A 13,620-nucleotide genomic window follows, 5' to 3' on the forward strand; every position below is an offset into this window, starting at 1 on the left:
TTTAATAAATATTCAAAAATGTTGACTCTAGGGAATTCCCTGGTGGTCCCGTGGTTAGGACTCCACACTTTTACTGCTGATGGCCTGGGTTCAATCCCTGGTCAGGGAACTAAGATCCCGCAAGCCACGTGATGTGGCCCCCCCCAAAATGTTGACTGTAAATAATTTTTCACTTTTCATACGTGATATAAAGGCTAGAGAATATAATTTAATACTCACAATTATACTATACCTGAGGCTCTTTACTTTTCTGCATTATTGAAAACAAGAACATTTAATTTTTTTGTGAATTTAATAGAAACTTTCTGAATACTTTCATAAATTCACTGAGGGATATTGTAGAGCTCAGTGTAACAAGTACAGTCATTAAGGTTTAGAAATTAGTTTCTTTCTTTACTTTCAGTAATTTAATGTTTATTTTCTTAAATCTTTTATCAATACCTTAGAAATTTTCATATTTCATAAAAATGGGGTAATTTATTGATTAATTGATTAACCCTTTGATATTTGTATAGGAAGTATTTTTCCCAATTTATTTTCATTTTATTTTTCTTAGAGTTTTATAGATATCTATAATAGACTGATATAGATATAAGTTGTTATATGTAAGCCTCATGGTAACCACAAATTAAAAGCCTACAGGAAGTACACAAAAGGTAAAGACACAGGAATATAAGCATACCACTACAGAAACTCATTAAATCACAAAGGAAGAGAGCAAGAGAGGAAGAAAGGAACAGAGAGGAACTACAAAAACAGCAAGAAAACAATCAACAAAATAGCAATAAGCACATACCTATCAATAATTACTTTAAATATAAATGGACTAAATTCTCCAATCAGAAGACATAGGGTGGCTGAATAGATTAAAAAAACAAGACCTATCTACATGCTGCCTACAAGAGACACCCTTTAGCTGTAAGGATATACACAAACTGAAAGTGAAGGGATGGAAAAAGATATTAATTGCAAATGGAAACCAAAAGAAAGCTGCAGTATTTATACTTATATCAGACAAAATAGACTTTAGAACAAAGACTAAGAGACAAAAATAATAATAGACAAAAAGGGGCATGATAAAGGGGCTAATCCAACCAGAGGATATAACGTTTAAAATATTTATGCACCCAACATAGGAGCATCTCAATATATAAATATTAACACACCCAAAGGGAGAAATAGACAGCAATACAATAATAGTAGGAGACTTTAATACCCCACTATGCCAATGATAGATCACTGAGACAAAAAGAAAATCAATAAGGAAACATCTGCCTTAAATGACATGTTAGGCTAGCTGGGCTTAACAGATATTTATAAAAGCTACTATCCAAAAGCAATGGATACACCTTCTTCTCAAGTGTACACAGAACATTTCCTAAGATACATTGTGTGTTAGGCCACAAAACAAGTCTTAATAAATATAAGGGGATTGAAATCGTATCAAGCATTGTTTCTAAGCAATGGTAGAAATGAGAAATTAATTATACAAAGAAAACTGGAGAATAAACATGCTATGGAGTAACAAATAGGTCAAAGAAGAAGTCAAAAGAGAAATCAAAAAATACTTTGAGACAAATGAAAGTGGAAGTGTAACATACAAAAATTTATGGGATGCAGTAAAAGCAGATTGAAGAGGGATGTTTAGAGATAAAAACCTACCTCAAGAAAGAAGGAAAATCTCAAACAACTTAACTTTACAGCTTAAGGAAGTAGAAAAAGAAGAACAAACAAAGCCCAAAGTTAGAAGGAAGAAAATAACAGAGATTAGTGCAGAAATAAATGAAAGAGACTAAAAAGACAATAGTAAAGACCAGTAAAACTAAGAGATGGTTCTTGGAAAAAAGTTAACAAAATTGACAAACATTTAGCTAGAGTCAACAACAACAAAAGATTCAAATAAATAAAAATCAAAAATGAAAAAGGAGATATTATAACTGATACCACAGAAGTACAGAGGATCATGAGACCAATATGAACAATTATATGCCAAAAAACTGGACAACCTAGAAAAAAATGGATAAATCCCTAGAAACATACAACCTACCAAAACCAAATTATGATGAAATAGAAAATCTAAACTGACCAATAACTAACAAGGAGATTGAATCAGTAATCAAAAACTTCCCAACAAACAAAAGTCAAGAACCGTACAGCTTCCTGGTGAAATTTCACCAAATATTCAATGAAGAATTAATACCAATTCTCCTCAAACTCTTCCAAAAAATAGAATAGTGGGTAACTCTTCCAAACACATTTTACAAGGCCAGTATAACCTGATGCCAAAACCAGATGAGTTTGCCATACACACACACACACACACAAAGAGAAAATTACAAGCCATTCCTAATGAATATAGATGCAAAAATTCTCAACAAAATATCAGCAAATCAAATTTAACAACACATTAACTGGATCATACACCATGATCAAATGGGATTATTCCCCAGATGCAAGAATAGTTCAACATCTGCAAATCAATCAGTGTGATACACCACTTTACACCATTAGTAAAGTGAAGGATAAAAATGATATGATCATCTCAATAGATGCAGAAAAAGAATTTGACAAAATTCAACACCCATGTATGATAGAAACTCTCAACAAAGCATGTATAGAGGAAGCATACCTCAATATAATAAAAGCTGAAAGCTTTTCCTCTAAGATTAGGAACAAGACAAGATATCCACTCTCACCACTTTTATTTAACATAGCATTGAAAGTCCTAGCCAGAGGAATTAGGCAAGAAAAAGAAATAAAAGGAATTCAAATTGGAAAGGAAGAAGAAACTTGCAGATGACATGATATTATATACAAAAAACCCTAAAGACTCCATCAAAACACTATTAGAACTAATAAAGAAATTCAGTAAAGTTTCAGGATACAAAATCAATATACAAAAATATGCTGTGTATGCTTATTAGTGTATGAGCTATCATAAAGAGAAATTAATAATCCCATTTACAATTGCATCAAAAAGAACAAAATACCTAGGAGTAAAGTTAATCAAGGAGGTGAAAGACCTGTATATTAAAAACTAAAAGACATTAATGAAAGAAATTGAAGAAGACACAAATAAATACAAAGATATTCCATGTTCATAGGCTAGAGAAATTAATTTTGTTAAAATATCCATACTATCCAAAACAATATACAGATTCAGTGTAATTCTTATCAAAATTCCAGTGGTATTTTTCATAGAAAGAGAACAAACAATCCTAAAACTTACATGGAACCACAAAAACCCCAAAGAGCCAAAGCAATTTTGAGAAAAAATAAAGCTGAAAGCATCACACTTTCAGATTTCAAACTAAAGTTATAGTAATTAAAACAATATAATTTTTGGAATAAAAACAGACACATAGATCAATGGAACAGACTATAGAGCCTTTACAACAAAGGAACCAAGAATACACATTGGGAAGGAGAAGTCTGTTCAATAGATAGTGTTGGGAAAATTGGACAGCCACATGCAAAAGAATGAAACTGGACAGCTATCTTATACAATACACAAAAATTAACTCAAAATGGATTAAAGGCTTGAACATGAGACCTGAAACAATAAAACTTCTAGAAGAAAACATAGTCAGTAACCTCCTTGACATGGGTCTTGGCAATGATTTTTTTGTATCTGACACCAAAAGTAAAGCAATAAAGCAAAAATAAACAATTGGGAATACACCAAACTAAAAGGTTTCTGCACAGCAAAGGAAAATATCAACAAAATGAAAAGTAAAACTACTGAATGGGAGAAAATAATTGCAAGTCATATATCTGATAAGGGGCTAATATCCAAAATATACAAAGAACTCACACAACTCAACAGCAAAAAACAATCCAATTTAAAAAATGAGAAGAACACCTGAATAGACATTTTTCCAAAAAAGACATACAGATGGCCAAAAGGTACATGAAAGATACTCGTCATCATTAATCATCAAGGAACTGCAAATCAAAACCACAATGAGATGCCACCTCACACATTTCAGAATGGCTATTATCAAAAAAATAAGAAATAACAAGTGTTGGCAAGGATGTGAAGAAAAGGGAACTCTTGTGTACTGTGGTGGGAATGTAAACTGGTGAAACCACTATGAGAAATGGTATGGCGGTCCCTCAAGTAATTAAAAACCGAACTAGCATATGATCTTGCAATTCCACTTCTGGGTATTTATCCAAAGGGGAAAAAAATCACTACCTTAAAAAGATATATACATGTCCATGTTCACTGCAGCATTATTTACAATAACCAAGATATGGAAACAGCCTAAGTGTCCATTGATGGTGACTAGGTAAAGAAATTGTGGTATATATCTACAATGGAATATTATTCAGCCATAAAAATAATGCAACGTTGCCATTTGCAACAACATGGATGGATCTTGACAGCATTATGCTAAGTGAAATAAGTCAGGCAGGGAAAGACAAATACCATATGATCTCTCTTACATGTGGAATCTTAAAAAAGAACGCTCATAGATACAGAGAACAGACTGGTGGTTGCAAGAGGCCATGGGTGGGTGAATTGTTTTTGTTTTGTTATTTTAGTTTAAATAAACTTAATTTAAATTCTTTAAAAGAATTACAAACAGTATTAATTAGCAATAATAATTTTAAAAAGAAAATGAAAATAGGCAAGTCAGAACAGATTTGTTTACAAATAAAGACATGTCTCAGGGGAAAAAAATGGTGAAGTTTGCCAGTGAAGCCATCTGGTCCTGGGGTTTTCTGTGTAGGGAGTTTTGGGGCTTTTTTTATATATATAAGAAAATAATGGATACCACAGAAATTTTACCCAGTATCTCCCAGTGGTAGCATCTTGCATAAGTATAGTACAGTATCAAAACTGGGGATATCACAACTATTGCTACAGTCAAGATATACTACAGTTCTATCACCACAAGGATCCCTCATTTTCCTTTTTCATAGCAACACCCACTTCTCTCCTGTCCCAACCCCCTACTTAATCCTGGCAACCATTAATCTGGTCTTCATTACTATAATTTTGTCATTTCCTTTTTTTGGCCGTGCCACACGCCATGTGAGATCATCTTTCCTGACCAGGGATCAAACATACAGTGTTTGATCCCTGCAGTGTTTCAAAAATGTTATATAACTCATAGCATTCTGCATGGTGCCCAACTTCAGGAAAGACTGAGACACCATCCTTGTGGGGAAACACAAGTAAGGCCGGATCCAGGGCTCAAACCAAAGCCTCAGGCAGGGGGTCCACAGCCCGCTTTCTGAACCCCGCAAAACTCTTACGCCCTAGACTCTCAGGAGGCCTGCCATGCAGAATGCCACGAGTTAGAAGCTGGGGGAAGGAGGGCTTAGAGATGCTTGAGGGACGTCCTTAACCTATGTGAAATTTTGGAAGTTGAGGTGAAAAATATGGCTTTGATATCTTCATGGAAAACTGCATTATTTCAATCCTGAATCTGGTTCAGTTCCCTTACTGACTTATTATTATATTAAAAATGTTTATTTAGCAGTGATTGTAAAATGAAAGTAATTAACATGCAATGTTTTTTCTGGGGAGACTAAGGGGAAACAGGTGTTCAGCCTAGAAAAACGTTTCTCATTGGATTTCCTGTGAAGTCAGTGTGTCTTGGGTTTAACTTTGAAACAAATTAAAAATTTTTTTAATTTTTTAAAAAAGTTATATAAATGAAGCCATACAATATGTAATCTTTTGGCAATGGCTCTATTTCACTCAGAATAATTCTCTGGAGATTCATGCAGACTGTAAATAATTTGAAAAGAATTCAATCTAGTAATGAAGAAAATATAAATGAAGATGATGGTGATACTATTTTGTTAAACCGCCAAAGCTTAAAAAACAAACACAAAAACATCCAACATATGTAACACTGCAGGGAAATATACACTTTCATGAAAAACAACTAAAATAGCTAACATTGATTGAATGCCTATTACTCAGGCAAGGTTCTAAGTATTTTTCTGTTTTAATTTAGTAATTCTTACACAACGCTACGAAGTTAGTGCTGCCATTATCTCCATTGTATATATGAGCAAACCAAGCACTGAGACGTTAATTTGCCCAAGGTCATAGAACTAGTAAAGGTCAGAGCCATGACTCAAACATTTATTTCCTAGTTATTTTCAAATAACAGATAACCATTATTGTAACATCAAAAATTCATCTGCTCACAATTAAAAATCATCACCAAGTGTTCTGGCATCATAATTATTTCAATGCTTCACTTTATCGCCTATGTCCTACAGTGCTAAGCACCAGAGCAACAAATAAAAATTGGTACTATTATCTCTAATACAAATAATAACCAAGTTATTTCTATATTTATAATTTTTAAAATATTTTTTTCTTTTTGACTGTGTCCAAAAGCTCTGAAATCATGATTATCAATACCTAATTTAATAAAATGCTACAACAGTAAGGTGTATTAACATTTTACTCGGTGTTATTTCCCAAGTTCTAAAATATCAGAGGCATCTACAAAAAAATGAAATTTATTTCTTAAAAGGGGGAATTTATTTTAGACATACAGACACAGATATTTAGAAATGAAGGGGAGAGGGGTTGGAAGATGGCGGAAGAGTAAGACGCGGAGATCGCCTTCCTCCCCACGGATACACCAGAAATACATCTACACGACCCTGAAAATATCATCACCTAATATAGTGTTTTAAAACTGTAAGCATTCTTTATGGAACCAGAAATCCACATTAACTCAATGGGTTGCAAACAATCAAAGCTATTATGTTTATCTAAATGATTTCTGAGTGTATATAAGTGAAACATAGTAATAATTTATAAAGATTATGTTAATCATTTAAATATTGTCTGTCTACTTTTTTTTTTTTTTTTTGGAGTCCGTCTACTTTCGTAATAAAAAGCTATTTACCATTTTTTCCTCTGATATTTGTTCCACTCTAAAAGTGCTGTTACCGTTTTTCAATTTTAAAACTATACTTTATAAATATATGTACATATACATTAATCAGAGAAAGAAAATTACATAATTATCTTAATATTACTCAGTTAAAAATAAACTATTTTTCTAAACTTAAAACTACCATATTGTGATTACTGTGGCTTGTTACATTTAAGTGGTGATTAAAATTACAGCAAAGCATTTATGCTTTCAGGCAAAAGTGTTGTATATATGATCAGCTTATTGTCATCATTATACATGTAACTGTGAAGGTATATAGACAATCTACCCAATATTAACACACCAAAACCAAAACAAAACAAATAAAAAGTAGTCACTGAAATGTCTGTGAGCCAGAGCACATTTGCATGTGAAATTCCTTACTTCAGATACACAGACTTATTCTTATCACTAGAAATAATAACAATAAATGTATCTTTCTTTTGTCCCCTGCGTCATTATAAATCAAGGTTGAAAATGTGTTCATCTTGGGGCTTCCCTGGCGGCGCAGTGGTTGGGAGTCCGCCTGCCGATGCAGGGGGCACGGGTTCGTGCCCCGGTCCAGGAAGATCCCACAGGCCTGGGAGCGGCAAGGCCCATGAGCCATGGCTGCTGAGCCTGCGCGTCCGGAGCCTCTGCTCCGCAACGGGAGAGGCCACAACAGTGAATGTGTTCATCTTGGATTTTCTTCTTTTTTATGCTTCTTGAGAGTATAAAATACTATCCCATACAAAATTATTGTGTAATTTTGTACAGAGATTCCTTGTAGCAAATTCTCCATAGGTGAAAATATAGAGAACTCAAAATAACTCTCGACAGATTTCAGATATTAATTATATGTTTTAGTGGGAAAAAAGTACCCATTAAATTTGTCCTTCTGCCATGGAACATAAGAATTGGCTAACTGAGATGCTAATTACATGAATGAGATAGAATCTCTGAGAATTAAATTCTATTTAATATTTAAGTATTAACTCTCCTTTCATATTAACAACTATTCAGTTTGATTCACATATTTTGGCTCTTTTCAAGGTAAGTAAAATTACTTCTTGACTTCATGAAATTCACATTCAATTTTATAAAGTTTTCAGATAATAATACTTATGCAAAACCCATATTATCTTAGGTTCTTAATGGTCACAATAAGTAATTTAAATGATATTTTCTTTAATGTAGAAAATAGTTTCATTTCTGAAATGGGACTCTGTGTTTAAAATACTGTAAATTAGATCATGTTTGCCCATTGAATTCTACTGTATATCTAGAATTATTCTTTGGGAAAATGTAAGCCACAATCTAGTTTAGATGTGACATGGCTCTTAAGGGCAGAGCATGAAGATTTTGATGGTTATAATGTAGCACTAGCTCTAGTGACCCATTCATCTTATGGGAAGTTTGTGTACCTCTTTACTCCATATGATCTGGCTTACTCATTCGGATAGTACCAAAGTTTGAGTACAAGGTAACAGCTAACTTTTTTTGAGCTCCTACTGTGTATCAGACGTAATTCCAATCACTTTCAGGGATGATCTAACTCTGTGCAGTAGAATTGATTAGCCCCGTTTACAGGTGAGGAAAATGAAAGTCAGAGAGCTCTCATGGCTAAGAAGGGCTTGAGAACACAGTTTGATTTCAGAGATGAGTTTAGGACCACTATGCTATGCTGCCTTCCCATTTTCAAGACTAGAGCTTCTCAATCATGAATGGGTGACAAATATGTTCAGATATGGGCCCTCTCAGCCCTTGGGATTGATGGACAGGACCTGGAGCCCAGAACCCTGGTCTGTTCCCATGTCTGTGAGCAGCTTCATTTACTTACACCAGTGCACTACACAAAGATGATTTTCCACATGTGCCATAGTGTGAAAAAGTTTGACAAGCATGCTGCCCTAGAGCAAGGAAAACATTTAGAGATAAATATATTAACTGTGTTCCTAATTTGTAACTGACATTAAATTTTCAGAGTCAGCAATCTTCTGACAAGGGATAATTTATATACCTTATATAATTCTACTTTATGTTGCTTTGCTAATAATTTCCTCCACTGATATTTTGTTATGCTTCATATTAATTCTTAACTGGCAACATTTATCCTGACTAGAGTTACCATGAATTCTTTTTTTTCAATTCCAGAAATTATCACTTTACTATACAAAAAAACCTAAACATTTCCAAAAGAAAATCAAAAGAAGTTGCATTTTTAGACCTCATTGGGAAAGTTACACAAGAGTCTGATGAAAAAACAATATCATAAAACATCTCCGTGCCATGTCAGTACCATCCAGAGAAATCCAATCAACCATTATACCATAGGTTGAAGTGTTCAGTACCTGAAAGTCAACCCAGTGCCCTCTTGGTTTATCATTTGCCTATAACAATATAAAACTCTAGCATCTTTACAAAACATGGAATTGTTGTCTATGAACTTTATAGGAATAAAATTTTGTTAAAGGAAATAATATAGTACAAAGATGACATGATTAAGCCGCCAATCAATATTAACAGGAATTAAGTTATAACAGTCAGTCCAAGCAACATTTTAATAATTTTAGAAATGTGACTATAGTGTGCTGATATTCCAAGCAATCTTGCTCTGACATAGTTTTCTTTTACATATATACAAGTCATGTTATTGCGTATACACATCAAGAAACTACTCCAGTTATCACATCTCAAAGGTAGTGCCTATTTTTTAGGCCGAAATTTTCCTTTGGCTTCTGGCTCACAACAAGGGGCATAGGCAGCCATTTCTTTCCAAGAGTTTACTACATTCAAGGAAGTCTGGACTCCTAGCTTGTTGTTTTCCTCATGGAATGATGAGCAGTACTGAGGATTTGAACATCGTGTCTCTGAGCATTTCAAACATTAGCTACACTTTTGATTTCCTTGCTTCTACAAGACTGTATGACCCTTTCATGCTTGCTTTTCTAGCAAAGTAAATAATCATTCCAATGGCAGGTATTATTAAGGAGGATGCACAATAGAGCATGAGAAGTTCAGGAGAAAAATAGTCCTTGTTACTTTCTCTTCCTTTAACATCAAGTGTTATGCTTGTTAATTGAAAGCCAACTTCATTTTTAGATTCACATTCATATACTCCCGCATCCTCTAACTGGGCCCTGTGGATGGTATATGCACTATATGTAGACTTAGGCACTATGTAGCCTGACTCTGCTTTTTTCTTCAGGATTATCAAAGTTTGGGGCACATTTCCACATGTACAGGAGATAATGACAGTGTCTCCTTCCTTGACATTCTCAGAAGGAAAAGCTGTTAAGTTGTATATCTTTTGGAGCAACTTGGATAATTAATTTGACTTCTTTTCTGCTTATTCCAACCTGTTTAATGCCTTCACAGACATAAATACCAGAATCTCCCATTTTTGTAGACGTTAAGGTGAGAGTGATATTCTCAGAAAGAGGCTATAGATCCCCATTACTTAGCAGCCTGCTCCACAGGATTTTCGAAGCTGGAAGGCCATCGCTAGAGCATGTCATATTCACAGATCTACCTTCCTCCAGGATGGAGGAGGGGCTGACCAAGAGGGTTGTATCACCAAGAGCAACATTAACATATAGTACCTGTGTACTCTGCCTTTGTTTAGGTTCAAATTCCATTTCATCAATAGGTAACTTAGTCAGACAAACAAGAACTTTTCCAGTATCTTCAGTGGTGGAGATGAAGATCATTTCCAATCTCTTAGTCTCTAGGGATTTCTTACTTACATCTTCCAAAAAGATTTTATTTTTCATAATACTCTCCCCTTTAAGTAATTCAATCTCCAGCCAGTCAAAAGGATACACATCAGGAACCTTGCAGTTTACAGTGACCAGGTTTCCACTCACTAACAGACCACTCATCTCAATTTCTGGATCTCTAGGGAAGGAGTAGAGCTCCACCTGGATTACCTTTTCCAGTTTCTTATGTCCACATGTCACAGTGCACAGGTAAAAATGTTCGTTCTCAAATCTCACAGGGCTCAGGATCAACGTGGACTTGGACCCCTTGCTCCTCACCTTCCCATTCAGAGGGCTGTCTATCTGGGTTCTCCAAGAGAAAGATGGGGACTCGCAACACATGACATCACAGGTCAACACAACTGAGTCACCAATCTGAGCAGCAATCTGGGATCCAGGAGAGATCTCTACAGTAAACATTTTCTCTTGAACAATTAATTTCACCTCTTTTCTGTCTTTCCCAACGAGGTTAACTCCTTCACACACATAAATTCCAGAATCTTCCAGCCTCATAGCAATTAAAGTGAGAGTTGCATTCTCAGAAAGGAGCTGTAGATTCTCATTGTCTAATTTCTTGCTCCAGAAAAATCTGTGGAGCTGGTAGACCTTCACTGGTACATGTCATTGTCATGGAGTCAGCTTCTTGTGGGCTTGTGGAGGGATTCACAGATATAACTATGTCCTTGGGTGAGACGTAGACTTGCAGTTTTTTTGTAGTCCCCCGTACTTGGGGTTGAGAATCAATTTCATTAATGTGTACTGTAGCTTGACAAACAAGAGCTTTCCCAATATCCTCATAAACAGGAGTGAAGGTTACTTCCAAACTCTTTGTTTCCTGGGACTTCATTTCTGAAGGCTCCAGAAAGTTCTGTGTCTTCACTGAACGGTTGCCCTTCAGTAATTCTATCTCCAGCTTTTCAAATGGGTAAACAGCAGGGACCAAACACGTGACTGTGACTGGCTTCCCAACTTCCAGGGAGCCACTCACATGAATCTCTGGGTCCTTAGGGAAAGAGTAGATCTCCACTGGGATTCCTTCTTCCAGTTTCTGGGACTCACAAATCACTGTGCACAAGTAATAGTGTTCATTCCCCAGACTAACAGGATTTATGGTCAGCGTGGATTCTGTCCCCTCATTTCTCACCTTCCCATTCAGCGGACTGTCTATCTGAGTTCTCCAGGAGAACGATGGGGACTCGCAGTCTGCTGCGCTGCAAGTCAGTGAGATGGAGTCACCAATCTGAGCAATAATTTTGGATTCAGGGAAGATGTTGATTTTAAAAGCTTGAGCTGCTAGTATTGGAGGGTCTCCTGCAAAGGTGGGGGGTGGCTGTGGCTTACCACGGGGACAAGGACACTGGCAGCAGAAGCTCTGGGAACTACTCCTTGGTGTGAGCCCTCCCAGAGTCCGCCATTAGCCCCACCAAAGAGCCAGGGAGGCTCCAGTGCCGGGTTTCATCAAGCCAAACAACCACCACGATTTCTTGAAATCATTAAAATGGAATTTTAATTATTCTTGATAAATTATTTTTTACTGTTCATATGGACTGCCTACTTCTCAATCAGAATTGGCAAATATTCTGGCTTGAATGCTGGAGTACCACAAAGCACATGAGGGTGAATAAAGTATTGATAAATAAGGGAATGCTTTCTTCCTTTCTTTTTTTTTTTTTTAAGATGGGGGGCAGGCTCCCCAAATCCAAGGAGAAGAGTTGCTCAGGGACTTCGAGGTCCAGGCTTTCTTTCTTGCCCCTGAGGATTTCTACTGTGGTCCCCCCACGCTTCTGCAGTCCCAGGCTCGGCTCCATGCCACTTCCCACACCTCAGCCACTGTTCACCTTGACCCACCACTGACCGCCACTTTGACCGGCCCTGCTGCCGGGAATGCTTTCTAAAGAAGTGATGCTTGAAAGTTAAAAAAAATATATATGGAGAGTCTGTTTCTGTTTTGTAAATAAGTTCATTTGTATCATTTCTTTTTAGATTCTGCATATAAGTGGTATCATACGATATTTCTCTTTCTCTGATTTGCTTCACTCTATATGACAGACTCTAGGCCCATCCACCTTACTACAAATAACTCAGTTTCGTTTCTTTTTAAGGCTGAGTAATATTCCATTGTATTTATGTACCACATTTTCTTTATCCATTCCTCTGTCGATGGACATTTAGGTTGCTTCCATGTCTTGGCTGTTGTAAACAGTGGTGCAATGAACACTGGGATGCATGTATCCTTTCAGACCATGTTTTTCTCTGGATATATGTCCAGACTTAGAGAATGACTTATGGTTACCAGAGGGGAAGGATTGGGGGAAGGGATAGTTAGGGAATGTGGGATTGACATGTACACATTGCTATATTTAAAATGGATAACCAACAAGCGTCTACTGTATAACACAGGGAACTCTGCTCAATATTATGTAACAACCTAAATGGGAAAAGAATTTGAAAAAGAACTGATACATGAATATGTATAACTGAATCACTTTGCTGTACAACTGAAACTATCACAACATTGTTAACGAACTATACTCCAACATAAAATAAAAAGTTAAAAAATAATGGAGAGAATAGGAGTGCTGTCTTAATGAGGAAAGCTTGAGCTGTTTAGAAGCCCTTGCACAGCACTGAAGTGAATTTTGAGACTCACATCACTTCAATGCCAGGATGAAATTAAGACAGTATAGTTTAGAATCCCTGGGACCCTTAGAAACAGCACAGGGAAACCCAACTGGCAATCCCAACTGTCTTAAGTCAAAGTGTAGTGATGCATAAACACTTGCACTCAAGTGTTTTCACTGTGTTTAAAATGATTTGTTCAGAACGCATTAACCATGGAAGCTCATCTGGAAGTGTGGTTTGTGGTTTTCCAGATTTTACCTCCATAAAAGTTTTCAGGTAAAGATAAATGTTGCAGGTGAGTCAAAAAGGAAAAAAAATAATTTCCTATTGGTTGCAATAACCAG

The 13,620-nt window shown here is 35.9% G+C and overlaps 1 pseudogene; it reads right to left on the bottom strand.

Moving 5' to 3' along the window:
• Positions 1-9,786: 9,786 nt before the first annotated feature.
• Positions 9,787-12,462, bottom strand: LOC112410010 (vascular cell adhesion protein 1 pseudogene; annotated as a pseudogene).
• Positions 12,463-13,620: the final 1,158 nt, after the last annotated feature.

The sequence above is a fragment of the Neophocaena asiaeorientalis genome, unplaced genomic scaffold (genome assembly GCF_003031525.2).
Source record: "Neophocaena asiaeorientalis asiaeorientalis breed wild unplaced genomic scaffold, Neophocaena_asiaeorientalis_V1.1 scaffold320, whole genome shotgun sequence".
In the NCBI taxonomy this organism is placed as follows: domain Eukaryota; kingdom Metazoa; phylum Chordata; class Mammalia; order Artiodactyla; family Phocoenidae; genus Neophocaena; species Neophocaena asiaeorientalis.